The following is a 16,356-nucleotide window of genomic DNA, read 5'->3' on the forward strand; positions in this document are numbered from 1 at the left end:
GACTTCTGGCACCACCTTCATCACGTTACCAGCCGCATATTCTTTGAAATTATTTTCCAGGAGGTCTTTATAGTATTGGGGGGTCTTCTTTTTTCCTCCGGGAATTCCTGCTGGCAATTTTACTCCGGACCAGGCTGCCGATACTTCCTTTTGCGCAGCCGGTATTGGTGAATCATCCCTGGTGAGGGCTGGCCAATCCTCCGCGCTGGCTGGAACCGCATCCTTATCCGACGCCCTCCCTGACCCCTGGGAGCACCCATCTACTATGATCACCTCCTCGGATCTAACCTTTCTTAGTCCCTCCGTTGCTGGTTTTTGGGGGCTGCTTTTTTCGGACTGCGTTTCCGTTGGGGGACCCTCATCCGTGACCCACCAACGCTTTACCGGCCTTCTCCTATCTTTTCGCGCCTCCTTCCACGTTGCTGCCTCTTTTCCTCCTGTTGACTCCCTCATTGAGTTCCTCCAGGCTTCGGCCACTTGTTCTCTCGACATGGCCCCTGGAGTTTTCCCTGGCAGCTTTTCCCCCACTTTGCCTACCGCTGCTGTTGGGGCAACTTCCACCACGGCTACATTAGGGCTAACTACCCCCAGATCAGCGTTCTCCCTATTGGGGGTACCCTGCAGGGCAGTCCCCCCCGCGACCATCAAGCTGCCAGCGGCGGCTACCAACCTGCACGAAATGGGGTTGCCTTTACGGGCAGCAACCCCCGACACGCGTCTCGAACCTGACCAAGGGGATTCGACCCCTTCCCTACTCCTGCCAGAGGCCTCGACCACTGGACTGGGGGCAGCGACCCCCGCTCGCGATCCGGACACGACCGACACGACCGACTCGACCGACGCAACCGACGCTACCGAACACTCCGGGGTGGCGACCCCGGGGACCCTTCTCGAACTGGGGGTGCCTTGCGGGATGGCACCCCCCCGACCCGTCTCGGACACTACACCTGGGGCGTCCCCCAAGGTGGCAGGAGCAGAGGCCTGCTCCATCTAAGTGAAGGCCCGGAGCCCAACTAGTGCCCGCCGATTCGGAAACCAAGGGACCTTCGCCTAAAAAGGCACGTCGGTATCCCTTGGCCCTGCCGGCTGCTTAAGCTCTAGCTAGACCCCGGACTATCTGTAAAAAAATAGAAAACAACAGTTAACAAGAAACAAAACAAAAATTCAACAAATTCTCGAGGAGGTCCAATCCCCAAAGAAGGGGCTGGTCCTCGCAAGAGCAAGACGCCAAAAGAGGCCAAAAAGAAAAAAGACTTTTGACCAAAGGCCAAAAGCTCCCAACTCGTCAACTAATAGCAGACCAGAGCAAGCACTGAAGAACAGATACTACACTTTGATCTTAGCCAGAAGAGGCCGAGAAGCGATAAAGGGGCTCCCTCCGGGGCCGGGGTCGTCAGTGGACCGGTCCGGGCGGCAAAGGTTGCGGGCAGAGCGACAACGACCCCCCTACCCCCGGCCCCTCTCTACTAGTGGAAGCGTCGATCGCAGGCAGCGGCCAAGGAGGGCCGCCCGCCCGCCTCCGTCATCCAGCTAATGAGACCAACGAACGGTCCATCCAGCCGAGCGGACCGAACCGAAAGCGAACGAAAGCAAAGCCAGCAACAACTAAGTAAAGGGAAGTAAGGACCAACAAAGTCGTTTAGTTTAGTAGTAAGATCAAAGTAGTAGTCAGTCTGTTTTTGGGATTGCGTTTTCTGACTCTTTCCCGAGCGAGCTGGGGTCAGAATCGGGGCTGTTAACTCCTGGAGGCAGTGCAATACCAGGCCAACCCGTGGAGAAGGGGGAGCAAGCTCCTAACCCTTGACCGAGTTCCAAAAATCAGTTTAATATCGTGATCCCTCCATGCGAGGGACCTATCAGATATTAAGCTGATAAGAACAGATACTACACTTTGATCTTAGCCAGAAGAGGCCGAGAAGCGATAAAGGGGCTCCCTCCGGGGCCGGGGTCGTCAGTGGACCGGTCCGGGCGGCAAAGGTTGCGGGCAGAGCGACAACGACCCCCCTACCCCCGGCCCCTCTCTACTAGTGGAAGCGTCGATCGCAGGCAGCGGCCAAGGAGGGCCGCCCGCCCGCCTCCGTCATCCAGCTAATGAGACCAACGAACGGTCCATCCAGCCGAGCGGACCGAACCGAAAGCGAACGAAAGCAAAGCCAGCAACAACTAAGTAAAGGGAAGTAAGGACCAACAAAGTCGTTTAGTTTAGTAGTAAGATCAAAGTAGTAGTCAGTCTGTTTTTGGGATTGCGTTTTCTGACTCTTTCCCGAGCGAGCTGGGGTCAGAATCGGGGCTGTTAACTCCTGGAGGCAGTGCAATACCAGGCCAACCCGTGGAGAAGGGGGAGCAAGCTCCTAACCCTTGACCGAGTTCCAAAAATCAGTTTAATATCGTGATCCCTCCATGCGAGGGACCTATCAGATATTAAGCTGATAAGAACAGATACTACACTTTGATCTTAGCCAGAAGAGGCCGAGAAGCGATAAAGGGGCTCCCTCCGGGGCCGGGGTCGTCAGTGGACCGGTCCGGGCGGCAAAGGTTGCGGGCAGAGCGACAACGACCCCCCTACCCCCGGCCCCTCTCTACTAGTGGAAGCGTCGATCGCAGGCAGCGGCCAAGGAGGGCCGCCCGCCCGCCTCCGTCATCCAGCTAATGAGACCAACGAACGGTCCATCCAGCCGAGCGGACCGAACCGAAAGCGAACGAAAGCAAAGCCAGCAACAACTAAGTAAAGGGAAGTAAGGACCAACAAAGTCGTTTAGTTTAGTAGTAAGATCAAAGTAGTAGTCAGTCTGTTTTTGGGATTGCGTTTTCTGACTCTTTCCCGAGCGAGCTGGGGTCAGAATCGGGGCTGTTAACTCCTGGAGGCAGTGCAATACCAGGCCAACCCGTGGAGAAGGGGGAGCAAGCTCCTAACCCTTGACCGAGTTCCAAAAATCAGTTTAATATCGTGATCCCTCCATGCGAGGGACCTATCAGATATTAAGCTGATAAGAACAGATACTACACTTTGATCTTAGCCAGAAGAGGCCGAGAAGCGATAAAGGGGCTCCCTCCGGGGCCGGGGTCGTCAGTGGACCGGTCCGGGCGGCAAAGGTTGCGGGCAGAGCGACAACGACCCCCCTACCCCCGGCCCCTCTCTACTAGTGGAAGCGTCGATCGCAGGCAGCGGCCAAGGAGGGCCGCCCGCCCGCCTCCGTCATCCAGCTAATGAGACCAACGAACGGTCCATCCAGCCGAGCGGACCGAACCGAAAGCGAACGAAAGCAAAGCCAGCAACAACTAAGTAAAGGGAAGTAAGGACCAACAAAGTCGTTTAGTTTAGTAGTAAGATCAAAGTAGTAGTCAGTCTGTTTTTGGGATTGCGTTTTCTGACTCTTTCCCGAGCGAGCTGGGGTCAGAATCGGGGCTGTTAACTCCTGGAGGCAGTGCAATACCAGGCCAACCCGTGGAGAAGGGGGAGCAAGCTCCTAACCCTTGACCGAGTTCCAAAAATCAGTTTAATATCGTGATCCCTCCATGCGAGGGACCTATCAGATATTAAGCTGATAAGAACAGATACTACACTTTGATCTTAGCCAGAAGAGGCCGAGAAGCGATAAAGGGGCTCCCTCCGGGGCCGGGGTCGTCAGTGGACCGGTCCGGGCGGCAAAGGTTGCGGGCAGAGCGACAACGACCCCCCTACCCCCGGCCCCTCTCTACTAGTGGAAGCGTCGATCGCAGGCAGCGGCCAAGGAGGGCCGCCCGCCCGCCTCCGTCATCCAGCTAATGAGACCAACGAACGGTCCATCCAGCCGAGCGGACCGAACCGAAAGCGAACGAAAGCAAAGCCAGCAACAACTAAGTAAAGGGAAGTAAGGACCAACAAAGTCGTTTAGTTTAGTAGTAAGATCAAAGTAGTAGTCAGTCTGTTTTTGGGATTGCGTTTTCTGACTCTTTCCCGAGCGAGCTGGGGTCAGAATCGGGGCTGTTAACTCCTGGAGGCAGTGCAATACCAGGCCAACCCGTGGAGAAGGGGGAGCAAGCTCCTAACCCTTGACCGAGTTCCAAAAATCAGTTTAATATCGTGATCCCTCCATGCGAGGGACCTATCAGATATTAAGCTGATAAGAACAGATACTACACTTTGATCTTAGCCAGAAGAGGCCGAGAAGCGATAAAGGGGCTCCCTCCGGGGCCGGGGTCGTCAGTGGACCGGTCCGGGCGGCAAAGGTTGCGGGCAGAGCGACAACGACCCCCCTACCCCCGGCCCCTCTCTACTAGTGGAAGCGTCGATCGCAGGCAGCGGCCAAGGAGGGCCGCCCGCCCGCCTCCGTCATCCAGCTAATGAGACCAACGAACGGTCCATCCAGCCGAGCGGACCGAACCGAAAGCGAACGAAAGCAAAGCCAGCAACAACTAAGTAAAGGGAAGTAAGGACCAACAAAGTCGTTTAGTTTAGTAGTAAGATCAAAGTAGTAGTCAGTCTGTTTTTGGGATTGCGTTTTCTGACTCTTTCCCGAGCGAGCTGGGGTCAGAATCGGGGCTGTTAACTCCTGGAGGCAGTGCAATACCAGGCCAACCCGTGGAGAAGGGGGAGCAAGCTCCTAACCCTTGACCGAGTTCCAAAAATCAGTTTAATATCGTGATCCCTCCATGCGAGGGACCTATCAGATATTAAGCTGATAAGAACAGATACTACACTTTGATCTTAGCCAGAAGAGGCCGAGAAGCGATAAAGGGGCTCCCTCCGGGGCCGGGGTCGTCAGTGGACCGGTCCGGGCGGCAAAGGTTGCGGGCAGAGCGACAACGACCCCCCTACCCCCGGCCCCTCTCTACTAGTGGAAGCGTCGATCGCAGGCAGCGGCCAAGGAGGGCCGCCCGCCCGCCTCCGTCATCCAGCTAATGAGACCAACGAACGGTCCATCCAGCCGAGCGGACCGAACCGAAAGCGAACGAAAGCAAAGCCAGCAACAACTAAGTAAAGGGAAGTAAGGACCAACAAAGTCGTTTAGTTTAGTAGTAAGATCAAAGTAGTAGTCAGTCTGTTTTTGGGATTGCGTTTTCTGACTCTTTCCCGAGCGAGCTGGGGTCAGAATCGGGGCTGTTAACTCCTGGAGGCAGTGCAATACCAGGCCAACCCGTGGAGAAGGGGGAGCAAGCTCCTAACCCTTGACCGAGTTCCAAAAATCAGTTTAATATCGTGATCCCTCCATGCGAGGGACCTATCAGATATTAAGCTGATAAGAACAGATACTACACTTTGATCTTAGCCAGAAGAGGCCGAGAAGCGATAAAGGGGCTCCCTCCGGGGCCGGGGTCGTCAGTGGACCGGTCCGGGCGGCAAAGGTTGCGGGCAGAGCGACAACGACCCCCCTACCCCCGGCCCCTCTCTACTAGTGGAAGCGTCGATCGCAGGCAGCGGCCAAGGAGGGCCGCCCGCCCGCCTCCGTCATCCAGCTAATGAGACCAACGAACGGTCCATCCAGCCGAGCGGACCGAACCGAAAGCGAACGAAAGCAAAGCCAGCAACAACTAAGTAAAGGGAAGTAAGGACCAACAAAGTCGTTTAGTTTAGTAGTAAGATCAAAGTAGTAGTCAGTCTGTTTTTGGGATTGCGTTTTCTGACTCTTTCCCGAGCGAGCTGGGGTCAGAATCGGGGCTGTTAACTCCTGGAGGCAGTGCAATACCAGGCCAACCCGTGGAGAAGGGGGAGCAAGCTCCTAACCCTTGACCGAGTTCCAAAAATCAGTTTAATATCGTGATCCCTCCATGCGAGGGACCTATCAGATATTAAGCTGATAAGAACAGATACTACACTTTGATCTTAGCCAGAAGAGGCCGAGAAGCGATAAAGGGGCTCCCTCCGGGGCCGGGGTCGTCAGTGGACCGGTCCGGGCGGCAAAGGTTGCGGGCAGAGCGACAACGACCCCCCTACCCCCGGCCCCTCTCTACTAGTGGAAGCGTCGATCGCAGGCAGCGGCCAAGGAGGGCCGCCCGCCCGCCTCCGTCATCCAGCTAATGAGACCAACGAACGGTCCATCCAGCCGAGCGGACCGAACCGAAAGCGAACGAAAGCAAAGCCAGCAACAACTAAGTAAAGGGAAGTAAGGACCAACAAAGTCGTTTAGTTTAGTAGTAAGATCAAAGTAGTAGTCAGTCTGTTTTTGGGATTGCGTTTTCTGACTCTTTCCCGAGCGAGCTGGGGTCAGAATCGGGGCTGTTAACTCCTGGAGGCAGTGCAATACCAGGCCAACCCGTGGAGAAGGGGGAGCAAGCTCCTAACCCTTGACCGAGTTCCAAAAATCAGTTTAATATCGTGATCCCTCCATGCGAGGGACCTATCAGATATTAAGCTGATAAGAACAGATACTACACTTTGATCTTAGCCAGAAGAGGCCGAGAAGCGATAAAGGGGCTCCCTCCGGGGCCGGGGTCGTCAGTGGACCGGTCCGGGCGGCAAAGGTTGCGGGCAGAGCGACAACGACCCCCCTACCCCCGGCCCCTCTCTACTAGTGGAAGCGTCGATCGCAGGCAGCGGCCAAGGAGGGCCGCCCGCCCGCCTCCGTCATCCAGCTAATGAGACCAACGAACGGTCCATCCAGCCGAGCGGACCGAACCGAAAGCGAACGAAAGCAAAGCCAGCAACAACTAAGTAAAGGGAAGTAAGGACCAACAAAGTCGTTTAGTTTAGTAGTAAGATCAAAGTAGTAGTCAGTCTGTTTTTGGGATTGCGTTTTCTGACTCTTTCCCGAGCGAGCTGGGGTCAGAATCGGGGCTGTTAACTCCTGGAGGCAGTGCAATACCAGGCCAACCCGTGGAGAAGGGGGAGCAAGCTCCTAACCCTTGACCGAGTTCCAAAAATCAGTTTAATATCGTGATCCCTCCATGCGAGGGACCTATCAGATATTAAGCTGATAAGAACAGATACTACACTTTGATCTTAGCCAGAAGAGGCCGAGAAGCGATAAAGGGGCTCCCTCCGGGGCCGGGGTCGTCAGTGGACCGGTCCGGGCGGCAAAGGTTGCGGGCAGAGCGACAACGACCCCCCTACCCCCGGCCCCTCTCTACTAGTGGAAGCGTCGATCGCAGGCAGCGGCCAAGGAGGGCCGCCCGCCCGCCTCCGTCATCCAGCTAATGAGACCAACGAACGGTCCATCCAGCCGAGCGGACCGAACCGAAAGCGAACGAAAGCAAAGCCAGCAACAACTAAGTAAAGGGAAGTAAGGACCAACAAAGTCGTTTAGTTTAGTAGTAAGATCAAAGTAGTAGTCAGTCTGTTTTTGGGATTGCGTTTTCTGACTCTTTCCCGAGCGAGCTGGGGTCAGAATCGGGGCTGTTAACTCCTGGAGGCAGTGCAATACCAGGCCAACCCGTGGAGAAGGGGGAGCAAGCTCCTAACCCTTGACCGAGTTCCAAAAATCAGTTTAATATCGTGATCCCTCCATGCGAGGGACCTATCAGATATTAAGCTGATAAGAACAGATACTACACTTTGATCTTAGCCAGAAGAGGCCGAGAAGCGATAAAGGGGCTCCCTCCGGGGCCGGGGTCGTCAGTGGACCGGTCCGGGCGGCAAAGGTTGCGGGCAGAGCGACAACGACCCCCCTACCCCCGGCCCCTCTCTACTAGTGGAAGCGTCGATCGCAGGCAGCGGCCAAGGAGGGCCGCCCGCCCGCCTCCGTCATCCAGCTAATGAGACCAACGAACGGTCCATCCAGCCGAGCGGACCGAACCGAAAGCGAACGAAAGCAAAGCCAGCAACAACTAAGTAAAGGGAAGTAAGGACCAACAAAGTCGTTTAGTTTAGTAGTAAGATCAAAGTAGTAGTCAGTCTGTTTTTGGGATTGCGTTTTCTGACTCTTTCCCGAGCGAGCTGGGGTCAGAATCGGGGCTGTTAACTCCTGGAGGCAGTGCAATACCAGGCCAACCCGTGGAGAAGGGGGAGCAAGCTCCTAACCCTTGACCGAGTTCCAAAAATCAGTTTAATATCGTGATCCCTCCATGCGAGGGACCTATCAGATATTAAGCTGATAAGAACAGATACTACACTTTGATCTTAGCCAGAAGAGGCCGAGAAGCGATAAAGGGGCTCCCTCCGGGGCCGGGGTCGTCAGTGGACCGGTCCGGGCGGCAAAGGTTGCGGGCAGAGCGACAACGACCCCCCTACCCCCGGCCCCTCTCTACTAGTGGAAGCGTCGATCGCAGGCAGCGGCCAAGGAGGGCCGCCCGCCCGCCTCCGTCATCCAGCTAATGAGACCAACGAACGGTCCATCCAGCCGAGCGGACCGAACCGAAAGCGAACGAAAGCAAAGCCAGCAACAACTAAGTAAAGGGAAGTAAGGACCAACAAAGTCGTTTAGTTTAGTAGTAAGATCAAAGTAGTAGTCAGTCTGTTTTTGGGATTGCGTTTTCTGACTCTTTCCCGAGCGAGCTGGGGTCAGAATCGGGGCTGTTAACTCCTGGAGGCAGTGCAATACCAGGCCAACCCGTGGAGAAGGGGGAGCAAGCTCCTAACCCTTGACCGAGTTCCAAAAATCAGTTTAATATCGTGATCCCTCCATGCGAGGGACCTATCAGATATTAAGCTGATAAGAACAGATACTACACTTTGATCTTAGCCAGAAGAGGCCGAGAAGCGATAAAGGGGCTCCCTCCGGGGCCGGGGTCGTCAGTGGACCGGTCCGGGCGGCAAAGGTTGCGGGCAGAGCGACAACGACCCCCCTACCCCCGGCCCCTCTCTACTAGTGGAAGCGTCGATCGCAGGCAGCGGCCAAGGAGGGCCGCCCGCCCGCCTCCGTCATCCAGCTAATGAGACCAACGAACGGTCCATCCAGCCGAGCGGACCGAACCGAAAGCGAACGAAAGCAAAGCCAGCAACAACTAAGTAAAGGGAAGTAAGGACCAACAAAGTCGTTTAGTTTAGTAGTAAGATCAAAGTAGTAGTCAGTCTGTTTTTGGGATTGCGTTTTCTGACTCTTTCCCGAGCGAGCTGGGGTCAGAATCGGGGCTGTTAACTCCTGGAGGCAGTGCAATACCAGGCCAACCCGTGGAGAAGGGGGAGCAAGCTCCTAACCCTTGACCGAGTTCCAAAAATCAGTTTAATATCGTGATCCCTCCATGCGAGGGACCTATCAGATATTAAGCTGATAAGAACAGATACTACACTTTGATCTTAGCCAGAAGAGGCCGAGAAGCGATAAAGGGGCTCCCTCCGGGGCCGGGGTCGTCAGTGGACCGGTCCGGGCGGCAAAGGTTGCGGGCAGAGCGACAACGACCCCCCTACCCCCGGCCCCTCTCTACTAGTGGAAGCGTCGATCGCAGGCAGCGGCCAAGGAGGGCCGCCCGCCCGCCTCCGTCATCCAGCTAATGAGACCAACGAACGGTCCATCCAGCCGAGCGGACCGAACCGAAAGCGAACGAAAGCAAAGCCAGCAACAACTAAGTAAAGGGAAGTAAGGACCAACAAAGTCGTTTAGTTTAGTAGTAAGATCAAAGTAGTAGTCAGTCTGTTTTTGGGATTGCGTTTTCTGACTCTTTCCCGAGCGAGCTGGGGTCAGAATCGGGGCTGTTAACTCCTGGAGGCAGTGCAATACCAGGCCAACCCGTGGAGAAGGGGGAGCAAGCTCCTAACCCTTGACCGAGTTCCAAAAATCAGTTTAATATCGTGATCCCTCCATGCGAGGGACCTATCAGATATTAAGCTGATAAGAACAGATACTACACTTTGATCTTAGCCAGAAGAGGCCGAGAAGCGATAAAGGGGCTCCCTCCGGGGCCGGGGTCGTCAGTGGACCGGTCCGGGCGGCAAAGGTTGCGGGCAGAGCGACAACGACCCCCCTACCCCCGGCCCCTCTCTACTAGTGGAAGCGTCGATCGCAGGCAGCGGCCAAGGAGGGCCGCCCGCCCGCCTCCGTCATCCAGCTAATGAGACCAACGAACGGTCCATCCAGCCGAGCGGACCGAACCGAAAGCGAACGAAAGCAAAGCCAGCAACAACTAAGTAAAGGGAAGTAAGGACCAACAAAGTCGTTTAGTTTAGTAGTAAGATCAAAGTAGTAGTCAGTCTGTTTTTGGGATTGCGTTTTCTGACTCTTTCCCGAGCGAGCTGGGGTCAGAATCGGGGCTGTTAACTCCTGGAGGCAGTGCAATACCAGGCCAACCCGTGGAGAAGGGGGAGCAAGCTCCTAACCCTTGACCGAGTTCCAAAAATCAGTTTAATATCGTGATCCCTCCATGCGAGGGACCTATCAGATATTAAGCTGATAAGAACAGATACTACACTTTGATCTTAGCCAGAAGAGGCCGAGAAGCGATAAAGGGGCTCCCTCCGGGGCCGGGGTCGTCAGTGGACCGGTCCGGGCGGCAAAGGTTGCGGGCAGAGCGACAACGACCCCCCTACCCCCGGCCCCTCTCTACTAGTGGAAGCGTCGATCGCAGGCAGCGGCCAAGGAGGGCCGCCCGCCCGCCTCCGTCATCCAGCTAATGAGACCAACGAACGGTCCATCCAGCCGAGCGGACCGAACCGAAAGCGAACGAAAGCAAAGCCAGCAACAACTAAGTAAAGGGAAGTAAGGACCAACAAAGTCGTTTAGTTTAGTAGTAAGATCAAAGTAGTAGTCAGTCTGTTTTTGGGATTGCGTTTTCTGACTCTTTCCCGAGCGAGCTGGGGTCAGAATCGGGGCTGTTAACTCCTGGAGGCAGTGCAATACCAGGCCAACCCGTGGAGAAGGGGGAGCAAGCTCCTAACCCTTGACCGAGTTCCAAAAATCAGTTTAATATCGTGATCCCTCCATGCGAGGGACCTATCAGATATTAAGCTGATAAGAACAGATACTACACTTTGATCTTAGCCAGAAGAGGCCGAGAAGCGATAAAGGGGCTCCCTCCGGGGCCGGGGTCGTCAGTGGACCGGTCCGGGCGGCAAAGGTTGCGGGCAGAGCGACAACGACCCCCCTACCCCCGGCCCCTCTCTACTAGTGGAAGCGTCGATCGCAGGCAGCGGCCAAGGAGGGCCGCCCGCCCGCCTCCGTCATCCAGCTAATGAGACCAACGAACGGTCCATCCAGCCGAGCGGACCGAACCGAAAGCGAACGAAAGCAAAGCCAGCAACAACTAAGTAAAGGGAAGTAAGGACCAACAAAGTCGTTTAGTTTAGTAGTAAGATCAAAGTAGTAGTCAGTCTGTTTTTGGGATTGCGTTTTCTGACTCTTTCCCGAGCGAGCTGGGGTCAGAATCGGGGCTGTTAACTCCTGGAGGCAGTGCAATACCAGGCCAACCCGTGGAGAAGGGGGAGCAAGCTCCTAACCCTTGACCGAGTTCCAAAAATCAGTTTAATATCGTGATCCCTCCATGCGAGGGACCTATCAGATATTAAGCTGATAAGAACAGATACTACACTTTGATCTTAGCCAGAAGAGGCCGAGAAGCGATAAAGGGGCTCCCTCCGGGGCCGGGGTCGTCAGTGGACCGGTCCGGGCGGCAAAGGTTGCGGGCAGAGCGACAACGACCCCCCTACCCCCGGCCCCTCTCTACTAGTGGAAGCGTCGATCGCAGGCAGCGGCCAAGGAGGGCCGCCCGCCCGCCTCCGTCATCCAGCTAATGAGACCAACGAACGGTCCATCCAGCCGAGCGGACCGAACCGAAAGCGAACGAAAGCAAAGCCAGCAACAACTAAGTAAAGGGAAGTAAGGACCAACAAAGTCGTTTAGTTTAGTAGTAAGATCAAAGTAGTAGTCAGTCTGTTTTTGGGATTGCGTTTTCTGACTCTTTCCCGAGCGAGCTGGGGTCAGAATCGGGGCTGTTAACTCCTGGAGGCAGTGCAATACCAGGCCAACCCGTGGAGAAGGGGGAGCAAGCTCCTAACCCTTGACCGAGTTCCAAAAATCAGTTTAATATCGTGATCCCTCCATGCGAGGGACCTATCAGATATTAAGCTGATAAGAACAGATACTACACTTTGATCTTAGCCAGAAGAGGCCGAGAAGCGATAAAGGGGCTCCCTCCGGGGCCGGGGTCGTCAGTGGACCGGTCCGGGCGGCAAAGGTTGCGGGCAGAGCGACAACGACCCCCCTACCCCCGGCCCCTCTCTACTAGTGGAAGCGTCGATCGCAGGCAGCGGCCAAGGAGGGCCGCCCGCCCGCCTCCGTCATCCAGCTAATGAGACCAACGAACGGTCCATCCAGCCGAGCGGACCGAACCGAAAGCGAACGAAAGCAAAGCCAGCAACAACTAAGTAAAGGGAAGTAAGGACCAACAAAGTCGTTTAGTTTAGTAGTAAGATCAAAGTAGTAGTCAGTCTGTTTTTGGGATTGCGTTTTCTGACTCTTTCCCGAGCGAGCTGGGGTCAGAATCGGGGCTGTTAACTCCTGGAGGCAGTGCAATACCAGGCCAACCCGTGGAGAAGGGGGAGCAAGCTCCTAACCCTTGACCGAGTTCCAAAAATCAGTTTAATATCGTGATCCCTCCATGCGAGGGACCTATCAGATATTAAGCTGATAAGAACAGATACTACACTTTGATCTTAGCCAGAAGAGGCCGAGAAGCGATAAAGGGGCTCCCTCCGGGGCCGGGGTCGTCAGTGGACCGGTCCGGGCGGCAAAGGTTGCGGGCAGAGCGACAACGACCCCCCTACCCCCGGCCCCTCTCTACTAGTGGAAGCGTCGATCGCAGGCAGCGGCCAAGGAGGGCCGCCCGCCCGCCTCCGTCATCCAGCTAATGAGACCAACGAACGGTCCATCCAGCCGAGCGGACCGAACCGAAAGCGAACGAAAGCAAAGCCAGCAACAACTAAGTAAAGGGAAGTAAGGACCAACAAAGTCGTTTAGTTTAGTAGTAAGATCAAAGTAGTAGTCAGTCTGTTTTTGGGATTGCGTTTTCTGACTCTTTCCCGAGCGAGCTGGGGTCAGAATCGGGGCTGTTAACTCCTGGAGGCAGTGCAATACCAGGCCAACCCGTGGAGAAGGGGGAGCAAGCTCCTAACCCTTGACCGAGTTCCAAAAATCAGTTTAATATCGTGATCCCTCCATGCGAGGGACCTATCAGATATTAAGCTGATAAGAACAGATACTACACTTTGATCTTAGCCAGAAGAGGCCGAGAAGCGATAAAGGGGCTCCCTCCGGGGCCGGGGTCGTCAGTGGACCGGTCCGGGCGGCAAAGGTTGCGGGCAGAGCGACAACGACCCCCCTACCCCCGGCCCCTCTCTACTAGTGGAAGCGTCGATCGCAGGCAGCGGCCAAGGAGGGCCGCCCGCCCGCCTCCGTCATCCAGCTAATGAGACCAACGAACGGTCCATCCAGCCGAGCGGACCGAACCGAAAGCGAACGAAAGCAAAGCCAGCAACAACTAAGTAAAGGGAAGTAAGGACCAACAAAGTCGTTTAGTTTAGTAGTAAGATCAAAGTAGTAGTCAGTCTGTTTTTGGGATTGCGTTTTCTGACTCTTTCCCGAGCGAGCTGGGGTCAGAATCGGGGCTGTTAACTCCTGGAGGCAGTGCAATACCAGGCCAACCCGTGGAGAAGGGGGAGCAAGCTCCTAACCCTTGACCGAGTTCCAAAAATCAGTTTAATATCGTGATCCCTCCATGCGAGGGACCTATCAGATATTAAGCTGATAAGAACAGATACTACACTTTGATCTTAGCCAGAAGAGGCCGAGAAGCGATAAAGGGGCTCCCTCCGGGGCCGGGGTCGTCAGTGGACCGGTCCGGGCGGCAAAGGTTGCGGGCAGAGCGACAACGACCCCCCTACCCCCGGCCCCTCTCTACTAGTGGAAGCGTCGATCGCAGGCAGCGGCCAAGGAGGGCCGCCCGCCCGCCTCCGTCATCCAGCTAATGAGACCAACGAACGGTCCATCCAGCCGAGCGGACCGAACCGAAAGCGAACGAAAGCAAAGCCAGCAACAACTAAGTAAAGGGAAGTAAGGACCAACAAAGTCGTTTAGTTTAGTAGTAAGATCAAAGTAGTAGTCAGTCTGTTTTTGGGATTGCGTTTTCTGACTCTTTCCCGAGCGAGCTGGGGTCAGAATCGGGGCTGTTAACTCCTGGAGGCAGTGCAATACCAGGCCAACCCGTGGAGAAGGGGGAGCAAGCTCCTAACCCTTGACCGAGTTCCAAAAATCAGTTTAATATCGTGATCCCTCCATGCGAGGGACCTATCAGATATTAAGCTGATAAGAACAGATACTACACTTTGATCTTAGCCAGAAGAGGCCGAGAAGCGATAAAGGGGCTCCCTCCGGGGCCGGGGTCGTCAGTGGACCGGTCCGGGCGGCAAAGGTTGCGGGCAGAGCGACAACGACCCCCCTACCCCCGGCCCCTCTCTACTAGTGGAAGCGTCGATCGCAGGCAGCGGCCAAGGAGGGCCGCCCGCCCGCCTCCGTCATCCAGCTAATGAGACCAACGAACGGTCCATCCAGCCGAGCGGACCGAACCGAAAGCGAACGAAAGCAAAGCCAGCAACAACTAAGTAAAGGGAAGTAAGGACCAACAAAGTCGTTTAGTTTAGTAGTAAGATCAAAGTAGTAGTCAGTCTGTTTTTGGGATTGCGTTTTCTGACTCTTTCCCGAGCGAGCTGGGGTCAGAATCGGGGCTGTTAACTCCTGGAGGCAGTGCAATACCAGGCCAACCCGTGGAGAAGGGGGAGCAAGCTCCTAACCCTTGACCGAGTTCCAAAAATCAGTTTAATATCGTGATCCCTCCATGCGAGGGACCTATCAGATATTAAGCTGATAAGAACAGATACTACACTTTGATCTTAGCCAGAAGAGGCCGAGAAGCGATAAAGGGGCTCCCTCCGGGGCCGGGGTCGTCAGTGGACCGGTCCGGGCGGCAAAGGTTGCGGGCAGAGCGACAACGACCCCCCTACCCCCGGCCCCTCTCTACTAGTGGAAGCGTCGATCGCAGGCAGCGGCCAAGGAGGGCCGCCCGCCCGCCTCCGTCATCCAGCTAATGAGACCAACGAACGGTCCATCCAGCCGAGCGGACCGAACCGAAAGCGAACGAAAGCAAAGCCAGCAACAACTAAGTAAAGGGAAGTAAGGACCAACAAAGTCGTTTAGTTTAGTAGTAAGATCAAAGTAGTAGTCAGTCTGTTTTTGGGATTGCGTTTTCTGACTCTTTCCCGAGCGAGCTGGGGTCAGAATCGGGGCTGTTAACTCCTGGAGGCAGTGCAATACCAGGCCAACCCGTGGAGAAGGGGGAGCAAGCTCCTAACCCTTGACCGAGTTCCAAAAATCAGTTTAATATCGTGATCCCTCCATGCGAGGGACCTATCAGATATTAAGCTGATAAGAACAGATACTACACTTTGATCTTAGCCAGAAGAGGCCGAGAAGCGATAAAGGGGCTCCCTCCGGGGCCGGGGTCGTCAGTGGACCGGTCCGGGCGGCAAAGGTTGCGGGCAGAGCGACAACGACCCCCCTACCCCCGGCCCCTCTCTACTAGTGGAAGCGTCGATCGCAGGCAGCGGCCAAGGAGGGCCGCCCGCCCGCCTCCGTCATCCAGCTAATGAGACCAACGAACGGTCCATCCAGCCGAGCGGACCGAACCGAAAGCGAACGAAAGCAAAGCCAGCAACAACTAAGTAAAGGGAAGTAAGGACCAACAAAGTCGTTTAGTTTAGTAGTAAGATCAAAGTAGTAGTCAGTCTGTTTTTGGGATTGCGTTTTCTGACTCTTTCCCGAGCGAGCTGGGGTCAGAATCGGGGCTGTTAACTCCTGGAGGCAGTGCAATACCAGGCCAACCCGTGGAGAAGGGGGAGCAAGCTCCTAACCCTTGACCGAGTTCCAAAAATCAGTTTAATATCGTGATCCCTCCATGCGAGGGACCTATCAGATATTAAGCTGATAAGAACAGATACTACACTTTGATCTTAGCCAGAAGAGGCCCGAGAAGCGATAAAGGGGCTCCCTCCGGGGCCGGGGTCGTCAGTGGACCGGTCCGGGCGGCAAAGGTTGCGGGCAGAGCGACAACGACCCCCCTACCCCCGGCCCCTCTCTACTAGTGGAAGCGTCGATCGCAGGCAGCGGCCAAGGAGGGCCGCCCGCCCGCCTCCGTCATCCAGCTAATGAGACCAACGAACGGTCCATCCAGCCGAGCGGACCGAACCGAAAGCGAACGAAAGCAAAGCCAGCAACAACTAAGTAAAGGGAAGTAAGGACCAACAAAGTCGTTTAGTTTAGTAGTAAGATCAAAGTAGTAGTCAGTCTGTTTTTGGGATTGCGTTTTCTGACTCTTTCCCGAGCGAGCTGGGGTCAGAATCGGGGCTGTTAACTCCTGGAGGCAGTGCAATACCAGGCCAACCCGTGGAGAAGGGGGAGCAAGCTCCTAACCCTTGACCGAGTTCCAAAAATCAGTTTAATATCGTGATCCCTCCATGCG

The 16,356-nt window shown here is 55.4% G+C and overlaps 27 non-coding genes and 1 pseudogene across 27 annotated transcripts; all 28 read right to left on the reverse strand.

The window, feature by feature from the left end:
- Positions 1–1,175: 1,175 nt before the first annotated feature.
- On the reverse strand, positions 1,176–1,365 carry LOC145275540 (U2 spliceosomal RNA). Its single transcript, XR_013867344.1, has one exon. It is a non-coding gene; the product is annotated as a U2 spliceosomal RNA (small nuclear RNA).
- A 357-nt stretch (positions 1,366–1,722) lies between these two features.
- On the reverse strand, positions 1,723–1,923 carry LOC145275651 (U2 spliceosomal RNA). The gene has a single exon (XR_013867434.1). It is a non-coding gene; the product is annotated as a U2 spliceosomal RNA (small nuclear RNA).
- Positions 1,924–2,280: 357 nt separating this feature from the next.
- On the reverse strand, positions 2,281–2,481 carry LOC145275665 (U2 spliceosomal RNA). The gene has a single exon (XR_013867446.1). It is a non-coding gene; the product is annotated as a U2 spliceosomal RNA (small nuclear RNA).
- A 357-nt stretch (positions 2,482–2,838) lies between these two features.
- Positions 2,839–3,039, reverse strand: LOC145275677 (U2 spliceosomal RNA). Its single transcript, XR_013867457.1, has one exon. It is a non-coding gene; the product is annotated as a U2 spliceosomal RNA (small nuclear RNA).
- A 357-nt stretch (positions 3,040–3,396) lies between these two features.
- On the reverse strand, positions 3,397–3,597 carry LOC145275690 (U2 spliceosomal RNA). The gene has a single exon (XR_013867468.1). It is a non-coding gene; the product is annotated as a U2 spliceosomal RNA (small nuclear RNA).
- Positions 3,598–3,954: 357 nt separating this feature from the next.
- Positions 3,955–4,155, reverse strand: LOC145275702 (U2 spliceosomal RNA). Its single transcript, XR_013867479.1, has one exon. It is a non-coding gene; the product is annotated as a U2 spliceosomal RNA (small nuclear RNA).
- A 357-nt stretch (positions 4,156–4,512) lies between these two features.
- Positions 4,513–4,713, reverse strand: LOC145275714 (U2 spliceosomal RNA). Its single transcript, XR_013867490.1, has one exon. It is a non-coding gene; the product is annotated as a U2 spliceosomal RNA (small nuclear RNA).
- A 357-nt stretch (positions 4,714–5,070) lies between these two features.
- On the reverse strand, positions 5,071–5,271 carry LOC145275726 (U2 spliceosomal RNA). Its single transcript, XR_013867501.1, has one exon. It is a non-coding gene; the product is annotated as a U2 spliceosomal RNA (small nuclear RNA).
- Positions 5,272–5,628: 357 nt separating this feature from the next.
- On the reverse strand, positions 5,629–5,829 carry LOC145275738 (U2 spliceosomal RNA). Its single transcript, XR_013867513.1, has one exon. It is a non-coding gene; the product is annotated as a U2 spliceosomal RNA (small nuclear RNA).
- Positions 5,830–6,186: 357 nt separating this feature from the next.
- On the reverse strand, positions 6,187–6,387 carry LOC145275750 (U2 spliceosomal RNA). The gene has a single exon (XR_013867524.1). It is a non-coding gene; the product is annotated as a U2 spliceosomal RNA (small nuclear RNA).
- Positions 6,388–6,744: 357 nt separating this feature from the next.
- On the reverse strand, positions 6,745–6,945 carry LOC145275762 (U2 spliceosomal RNA). Its single transcript, XR_013867535.1, has one exon. It is a non-coding gene; the product is annotated as a U2 spliceosomal RNA (small nuclear RNA).
- Positions 6,946–7,302: 357 nt separating this feature from the next.
- On the reverse strand, positions 7,303–7,503 carry LOC145275774 (U2 spliceosomal RNA). The gene has a single exon (XR_013867546.1). It is a non-coding gene; the product is annotated as a U2 spliceosomal RNA (small nuclear RNA).
- A 357-nt stretch (positions 7,504–7,860) lies between these two features.
- LOC145275788 (U2 spliceosomal RNA) lies at positions 7,861–8,061 on the reverse strand. Its single transcript, XR_013867558.1, has one exon. It is a non-coding gene; the product is annotated as a U2 spliceosomal RNA (small nuclear RNA).
- A 357-nt stretch (positions 8,062–8,418) lies between these two features.
- Positions 8,419–8,619, reverse strand: LOC145275801 (U2 spliceosomal RNA). The gene has a single exon (XR_013867569.1). It is a non-coding gene; the product is annotated as a U2 spliceosomal RNA (small nuclear RNA).
- A 357-nt stretch (positions 8,620–8,976) lies between these two features.
- LOC145275813 (U2 spliceosomal RNA) lies at positions 8,977–9,177 on the reverse strand. The gene has a single exon (XR_013867580.1). It is a non-coding gene; the product is annotated as a U2 spliceosomal RNA (small nuclear RNA).
- A 357-nt stretch (positions 9,178–9,534) lies between these two features.
- Positions 9,535–9,735, reverse strand: LOC145275825 (U2 spliceosomal RNA). The gene has a single exon (XR_013867591.1). It is a non-coding gene; the product is annotated as a U2 spliceosomal RNA (small nuclear RNA).
- A 357-nt stretch (positions 9,736–10,092) lies between these two features.
- On the reverse strand, positions 10,093–10,293 carry LOC145275837 (U2 spliceosomal RNA). The gene has a single exon (XR_013867602.1). It is a non-coding gene; the product is annotated as a U2 spliceosomal RNA (small nuclear RNA).
- Positions 10,294–10,650: 357 nt separating this feature from the next.
- Positions 10,651–10,851, reverse strand: LOC145275849 (U2 spliceosomal RNA). Its single transcript, XR_013867614.1, has one exon. It is a non-coding gene; the product is annotated as a U2 spliceosomal RNA (small nuclear RNA).
- Positions 10,852–11,208: 357 nt separating this feature from the next.
- LOC145275861 (U2 spliceosomal RNA) lies at positions 11,209–11,409 on the reverse strand. The gene has a single exon (XR_013867625.1). It is a non-coding gene; the product is annotated as a U2 spliceosomal RNA (small nuclear RNA).
- A 357-nt stretch (positions 11,410–11,766) lies between these two features.
- On the reverse strand, positions 11,767–11,967 carry LOC145275873 (U2 spliceosomal RNA). Its single transcript, XR_013867636.1, has one exon. It is a non-coding gene; the product is annotated as a U2 spliceosomal RNA (small nuclear RNA).
- A 357-nt stretch (positions 11,968–12,324) lies between these two features.
- LOC145275885 (U2 spliceosomal RNA) lies at positions 12,325–12,525 on the reverse strand. Its single transcript, XR_013867647.1, has one exon. It is a non-coding gene; the product is annotated as a U2 spliceosomal RNA (small nuclear RNA).
- Positions 12,526–12,882: 357 nt separating this feature from the next.
- On the reverse strand, positions 12,883–13,083 carry LOC145275898 (U2 spliceosomal RNA). The gene has a single exon (XR_013867658.1). It is a non-coding gene; the product is annotated as a U2 spliceosomal RNA (small nuclear RNA).
- Positions 13,084–13,440: 357 nt separating this feature from the next.
- LOC145275912 (U2 spliceosomal RNA) lies at positions 13,441–13,641 on the reverse strand. The gene has a single exon (XR_013867670.1). It is a non-coding gene; the product is annotated as a U2 spliceosomal RNA (small nuclear RNA).
- A 357-nt stretch (positions 13,642–13,998) lies between these two features.
- On the reverse strand, positions 13,999–14,199 carry LOC145275924 (U2 spliceosomal RNA). The gene has a single exon (XR_013867681.1). It is a non-coding gene; the product is annotated as a U2 spliceosomal RNA (small nuclear RNA).
- A 357-nt stretch (positions 14,200–14,556) lies between these two features.
- On the reverse strand, positions 14,557–14,757 carry LOC145275936 (U2 spliceosomal RNA). The gene has a single exon (XR_013867692.1). It is a non-coding gene; the product is annotated as a U2 spliceosomal RNA (small nuclear RNA).
- Positions 14,758–15,114: 357 nt separating this feature from the next.
- Positions 15,115–15,315, reverse strand: LOC145275948 (U2 spliceosomal RNA). Its single transcript, XR_013867703.1, has one exon. It is a non-coding gene; the product is annotated as a U2 spliceosomal RNA (small nuclear RNA).
- Positions 15,316–15,672: 357 nt separating this feature from the next.
- Positions 15,673–15,874, reverse strand: LOC145275513 (U2 spliceosomal RNA). The gene has a single exon (XR_013867334.1). It is a non-coding gene; the product is annotated as a U2 spliceosomal RNA (small nuclear RNA).
- A 364-nt stretch (positions 15,875–16,238) lies between these two features.
- On the reverse strand, positions 16,239–16,339 carry LOC145275538 (U2 spliceosomal RNA; annotated as a pseudogene).
- Positions 16,340–16,356: the final 17 nt, after the last annotated feature.

This window comes from Euprymna scolopes, unplaced genomic scaffold, assembly GCF_053919585.1.
Source record: "Euprymna scolopes isolate OS-2025 unplaced genomic scaffold, ASM5391958v1 sca7, whole genome shotgun sequence".
Lineage (NCBI taxonomy): Eukaryota > Metazoa > Mollusca > Cephalopoda > Sepiida > Sepiolidae > Euprymna > Euprymna scolopes.